Consider the following 7,311-nt stretch of genomic DNA (forward strand, 5'->3'; position numbering starts at 1 on the left):
TTTGCCACTCTCCAGCAGAAACCAAGGACAGAGACAACTAGTACCCAAGAAGTGAGTCAATCTATATCAGATAAATAGCTATATTTAATATGAGTTTAATGTTAAGACTAAATATACTATAAGAAATAGGCCATAAAAGAAGAAATGTTGGGGCTGGGGATGTGGCTCAAGCGGTAGTGCGCTCGCCTGGCATGTGTGCGGCCCGGGTTCGATCCTCAGCACCACATACCAACAAAGATGTTGTGTCCGCCGAGAACTAAAAAATAAATATTAAAAATTCTCTCTCTCTCTCTCTCTCCTCTCTCACTCTCTCTTTAAAAAAAAAAAAAAAAAAAAAAAGAAGAAATGTTTATTGAATTAGTGCCTTTCTTTGTTAAGAGGTAAATTATCTTAAAGGAATGAAGTTTTAAAAGTTATCTTAATGTTCGTACTTTGCTAATTTAACAAATATATAAAATCATTATCATTATCAGAATTAGATTTAATAATTTAATTTTATTAGTTTCTAGTCTTCTTGATCTGTTTGTACCAGCAGAGTGTATTGCCTAAGGCGGAAGCCTACATTCTCTTAATATATTGATATGAGGAATAGTGTATGTGAGAAGAATCTGATGATAGGATATAGGGCAGATACAGAGCTCTTTTAGATTATTTAGAAGTTGGAAAGCCTGGGTGTAATTTTAATTTGTACTTAAATTAGGGACTTAGCCTAGGGAATCCTTAAAAGGTCTACTTTTATCAGAAATGATAGATAAGTTCAGGCCGCTATCTTATTTCAGTTCTATTAGTATCTTTGCAGTTTTCCTTAACAGTCATGATAAAGTGAAAATGTAGGCTTTAGGATCCCTTTTGTAGTTTTAAAGATACTTCAAATGTGTCATGTTATTCCCCAAGAAACAATTCATTTCCATGATTAAAAAAAATCAAAATAACATCTTTAAGACTATCTTAGTAAATACCAGTTATATTCTTTTATATTATTATTGCTTTTTTTCTTTCTTTTTTTTTCTTTTTGGCTATACAGGGTATTGGATCTAGGGCCTCATGCATGCTAAGCATGTCCTCTACCACTGAGCTACATCCCCAGCTCCTCAATCTTAAAAACACATAAAATATTTTCAAAAAGAAGAATGTTTATGTGAACTGTGAACTCATATCTGAAGCAATGTTTAGATGTCATGTAACATTTCCCTGGGACAGAACTGTAGGAGTTGACCCTTCATGAAATCTATTTTAAGCCTGTTGTACAATAAATATAGTCCACTTTGCAAACTCACACACATTATTTTTAAAAAAATCTCATGAAAAACCATATCCACATACAATGCATCTGGCATTTTCTCTTCCATTTCCTTTTTTAAAAAAAAAAAAAAAATCTCACAATCCACAAACGATTTACAGCCCACAGTTCTTAAAGCAGTGCTACAGTGAACACATTGACTGGATCAGAGATACCCCAGGATTTTGTTTCCAGCCTAAAATATTTTTGTTCTCCCTTATATTTAAGGTTTTAACAAATGGAAAATTCTGAGTAAGTCTGGCTTTTTTCCTTTCACTTGATGAAGGGTTTCTACAGTGTTTACTAGAGCATTTTTATTTTTCATGTGCATCCTTGGATATTTTTGTATGTTTAGTACTATTAGGGGTAAAAAGTGGAGGGGGGTTGTAGTCCTGAGGAGATCATCCTTGCTATAGGCTATCCATGGCCATATTATGATAATTAACTGTATTTAGAGTTTAGTGACTCATGAGCTCATCTCTAATTCCTACGGGTCCTTTCTTAATTCAGAAGACATTGGTCTTATTTAGTATTAAGAATCCACCAAAACTTAAATAAATAATCCACAAGTTTGTGCTTTTGACACCCCCAAGAACCTGCAAGCCTCTTCCACATGAAAGAAAGCTGATCAAGCTCCTCAGAAGGGAGGAGGACATTAACTGGTGTCCAGCTGCCTGACACCTGAATATCCTGTGCCCTCAATCTTTACTAATAAGGTCCTAGGGGTAAGTGGGATGATTCCATCCCCAAACTGAGTCATAAAACTAAGGGCTGTCTTGTGAATAGGCCCCCTGTTGAGACATTGCTCAACTACAATAGAGTAAGTTAGACCTCAGTCCCATGCTAACCACACCACCTTGGTGGAGAATTCCATTCCTATAACCTACTTCTATTTGGCTATTTCCATTATGGCCCATGTCCCTCAGGTTGCCACTTATTTTCTGTTTGTCCTTGTAGAGAGCTAAGCCCTCCCTGTAGTACTCTGCCTTCTGCCACTATAAAATAACCTGGAACTAATACTGAACTTAGACCATTGTAAGTACCTTTAGTAATTAGGTTTTTGTTTCTCCTCCCTGCAAAGCAGTTCAGGAAAGGGGCTAACATGGGGAAACCTGTCATGTATGTCTTTTCATCTCAGTGACAGGGGAAGGAATTCAACCGGGGTTTATAGTGTGCAAGTGACACTAATTCAAATACTGTTTACCTTAAAGCTCTAATAATCATCTATATGCTTCAAAATGCAGAATCCCATCCCTACCCCCATCTTCTTGACTAAGAATATCAAGGGAAAGGTCTAGAAATCTGTATTTTAAATGAGCAGTCTAGGCAATTAATTTGAGAGATGTTATTTTCCCAAGTTAAAGGGATGGGGAAAGGAGATGGTCTGGGATAAGGATTGGAATCACCTAGAGGAACATTCTTCTTCTTCTTCTTTTTTTTTTTATAATGGGGATTCAGCCCCCACTTAACTACTGAGTCACATTCCCAGCTCTTTTTTATTTTTTGAGACAGGGTCTTGCTAAGTTGTTTAGAGCCTAAGTTGCTGAGACTCTTTGAACTAGAATCCTCCTGCCTCAGCCTTCCTAGGATTACAGGTGTGCATCCCCCCTTCCAGCAGCATTCTTCAATCTTCCACACCTACGAATACATATGCATATATACATATATGTATACACACATACATATATATGCATCTCAAGTGTTAGTGTCTTTTTCCAACTTGATTGTGCAGATTTGAAAATCTACATTATTTAAGCTACAATTTAAATGTAAACTTATAGTTGTAAATTATATAATTTAGTCTATTTAAAATCATTTATTAATTTGCATTCTTAAATACTCATTCATATTTAATATCAAATTTCACAAATTTGTACTGATTTTAAAAATTGTTTTTTTCTCAAACAATTCTATTCAAACTCTTCATATGCATCTTCTACAGCGGGGTCTTTATCAATCTTTGAAACAACATTTTTTGTGATCATGAAACCAGTATGGAAAACCAGGATCTGGTCCTTGTTCCCCTGGTGTTGAAGATAAAACACCAAGAAATACCCAGGGAAGAGCAAAAAGTTTTATTTTAAAGGATGGAACAGAGAAAAAGAGACTTCTCTGGAGAGAAGGGGGTCCAGAGCTGGTGCCTGAGTGGGGTGTCTTGCCCCTTGTATAGATTTTTGTTTTTTTTCTTCTAGTGTTCCCTCCTCCCATCCTGCCTACTGGTGACCAAAAGTGCAGGAAAGGAGTCCCCCAGCCGGTACTCATTAACAACTCCTTTCTGGGAGGAACAATTCCCTGGAAGCCAGGTAAACATGGCAACAGGTTTCCAGGTGGAGGAAGTGTTCTGGAGATATCAGCATTTTATTTTGAATCAGCCCCCATCTTCCTAACCCAATCATTCATTATATATCTGCGCTATCTGTCCTTTGCCCTGGTTTCAATCTAACAAGTTCCTTCCAGTTATTTAAGATAGAACAAGCTTTAAATTGAGTAAGTTGTTGTTAGTGGAGATTTTACTGAATTTCATGTACCCTTCCTTAAATATTAGACAGTTTTTTTCCCCCAGTACTGAGAATTGAACCCAGGACCTTGTACACATTATGCAAGTACTTGGCTACCAAGCTCCCCCCAACCCCGGACAGTTTTTTGTTTTTTACTACATATTTACCATCTCCACAAACGAGTACTTCTCGTATTTCTTTATTTGATGATTACTTAAAAGCCTACTAATTTCCAATATGTGTTTGACAAGCTCCTACCCTCAGGAATAATTAGTAAACATGTTTTTGCCTTTTCCCCCCTATTTTGTTGGGTGAGTTTTATCACTGAAAACTGCCATCACTTCAGGTTCTTTCAAGACATCATGTCTTCCTGAAGAGTACTTGGTTTAAAAAGGACAAAGTAAAGACAAAAATATAAAGCAGCTTTTCTGATAAATTATATTTTTGGAAAAATTTCACTTCCTATTCTGGCATACATTGTTTATATTACTATTTAAGAACATCTGCACCTAAACCTAATTTCCAATCCCCCCAGGGAAGTTAAACTGGCCCCAGTATTTTCTCATGGGATGCTAGAAGGGAGATTGATTGGGGCATACCAGCACCTTTTGGTTGTATAGGGCTAAAGAATAAACCATAGAAAAATCCTGGGCTGCTTTTTAGAAGTTGATGAATTGGTTATTATTCAAAGTTTGCCTTTAGTTGTAAATTGCATTTTAATGGAAAGCAGCATGGGGTTGTTTGATTATTCTGACATTAGTAATATTGCCCCAAATGCCTTGTGGCTGAATTATAAGAAGTTCCATAATTCATCTATAAGCTGATCTTTGTCTATAAAGAATGTTTCATGTATCTATGAATGATCTTTTTTTGAAGTTTGTGGATGCTATAGTGGTGAATAAAATATCAATTTGTTTAAAAGAATTGAACTCAGAATTTTTTTCTCATGAATAGAAATCAACTGCTTTCACTGTGGGGAACTAAGTTTTAAGGTATTCAGGTTAGTTTCATCACTCAGCAAGTGGCCAAAAGAGGTCCAGAAAATGAAAAATTGGGGTGACTGAGGCACAAGAAAAAAAGGCAGGAGTAGAGTGGCAGAGGGACAGTGCCCCAAAGAGCTATTAGGAGGGAACTCAGAAGGAGAGGGGAGACATAAAAAGGCCCCAGAGGTCTGCTAGCACACCCTGAAGTGCCTGTCTTCTCACCCATGAACTGAAAGTTTTATCTTAACTGCAGGTGTTTCCTTTAGAGCTAAACTTAGAAAATGAAATCACTCTTGCCAAACTCATGGGTTCATCAGGACTAAAGACCAAGGAAGATAAGTATTGTAATTTTTGTTACTAATTTTAAATTATGGGGAAAAAGATAAAGAAATGCAATCCATGCAAATAAAGCAAAAGCATAATCCTATGAATTTCTTTTTCCTCATCCCTGATACCAAAAGCTATAATTCTGGAGATGTCAGGAAATTCAAGGCTATACTAGCAAATTGTATAATAAAAAAGCTATAGTAAAAAATTTTTAAAATAGTGTTGCATAGCCTGGTGCGGTGGCACATGCTTGTAATTCCAGCCACTGGAGAACTACAAACTCAAGGCAACCTCAGCAACTTAGTGAGGCCCTAAGCAACTTGGCAAGACCCTGTCTCAAAATAAAACATAAAAAGGGCTTGGGATGTAGCTCAGTGGTAAAGCAACCCTGGGTGGGTTCTATTTCTAGTACAAAATAAATAAATAAATTGTAAACAACCTTTTGCTATTGTATTTAGAAAACACTTCCTTGCTTATTCATAGGAAAAAAAACTTTTAAAATGAGAAATGGTGTCCTATAAGTTATCTGATCGAAGGAACCTACTAAACTAGTATTAGGAGGGTCCCTACTGCATTTCAAATATACTCACTTGATATTTTCTCTGAAATATATTATTATTAAAATGTTAAAATTGAATAAACAGGTAAAGCATATCATGAGTATTACAGAAACTGAGAAAAAAAAAAAAAGAGATTTTTGTCCCCCGGATCTCTCCACTGACCACCAGATGTTAAGCAAAAGCACAGCTAATAAACCTGCAGTGCAGTAAGAGGGGGCACAGGTAAAAACAAAGAACTCCTTCCTAGCTGATATTTTGTTTAGGTAACCAGAATTTAAACTCATTTCCCTGATAATAACATAATCAACATCTCTATTACAATACCAGCCACATCACGGTGGGAATATGTCTTATGTTTCTTATTAACCAATCCAAAGAGGAAATCCTAGGGGGAAAACAAGAAAACAACTGTGGCAGGTTTTATTCTTTTTTTTCTGAAAAAAAATTTAAAAATTCTAAGAATTCAAAATAATTAATAAAATGTTTATAGTTAAGACCATATATGGCTTTCCAAGCTGTTTCTCTTTTTAAAATTTTACTTTAGTAAGATATTGTGTAAAATTAGACAATTCATATTATACATCTAAGTGATAACAGCATTGTTGTTTGTAAATATCTTTATTATAGAAAAGTATCTAAAATGGGATTTCAACTCTTAAAATATCTATGCTTTATAACAAAGGCTCAAGATAAATATACTAAAATATTAATCACAGCCATTTCTGATCAGGAGGATTGTGGGATATTTCAATTTTGTTCATACTCCAAATACTGAACAATAATCACATTGTTTTGATGATCAGGAAATAAGTCATTTTAAAAATAAGTTGCTAATGCTGAAGAATAACTATCTTAAAATGTGTGACCCAAAAATAGCACTGAAATTTTAAGAAACATATCTCTCTTTTCAAATGGTGGGGGAAAGTCGTCTGGTGTGACACAGATGGCCTGATTCCTTCTCAATTTAGAAAAAACAATCCAGATTTCAGAGTCTGAAGACCTGCATTTGAATCAGGGTTCTAAATTTCTGGACAATTGTTGAAGTTTTTAAGAATCTTCATGAAATAGATTTCAAAGTATTCAAATTAATAAATATAAATCTAAAAAAAAGAAATCCTCAGAAGGGTAAGAACTTGTAGTTGAAAACTGAAAACTTAAGTGAATAACTTGATTCCTCCAAGACCTCATCTGTAAAATGAGTATAAATAATCTGTGCCACTGCCTGTTATAAGAATAAATAAGTTGATCTATGTTGAATGCCTGATACACTACACAGTAGATACTAAGTCCAGACCTTGCTCTAGAGTGCAAATGGAGGAGGGAAAGGAAAAAAAAAATTATACCAATATACCAAATTTCATATGGGTTAGAACTTACTTGTCTGATGTAGTTTATAACATCCTTCTAAGAAGAAATAAGTTCTTGATAAAATATAAGCAATTTTGGATAAATTTAAATTCTGTCAAGAATCTATTGACTTTTTAAATTACTCTTCTTTTTGTACCTAAGTACTTTTTTCTCTGTAAATGTCTCTGTCTAGAGAAAATTTGAAATTGGCCTTGCTCTTGCAGCAAGATTATAAATTAAGTTTTGACATATACCCATAACTAAACTGTCCGAATAGATTTGTTGTGTTTACCCAAGGATGGAGAAGGCTCCTACTA

The sequence above is a fragment of the Urocitellus parryii genome, chromosome 8, assembly GCF_045843805.1.
Source record: "Urocitellus parryii isolate mUroPar1 chromosome 8, mUroPar1.hap1, whole genome shotgun sequence".
Taxonomy (NCBI): domain Eukaryota; kingdom Metazoa; phylum Chordata; class Mammalia; order Rodentia; family Sciuridae; genus Urocitellus; species Urocitellus parryii.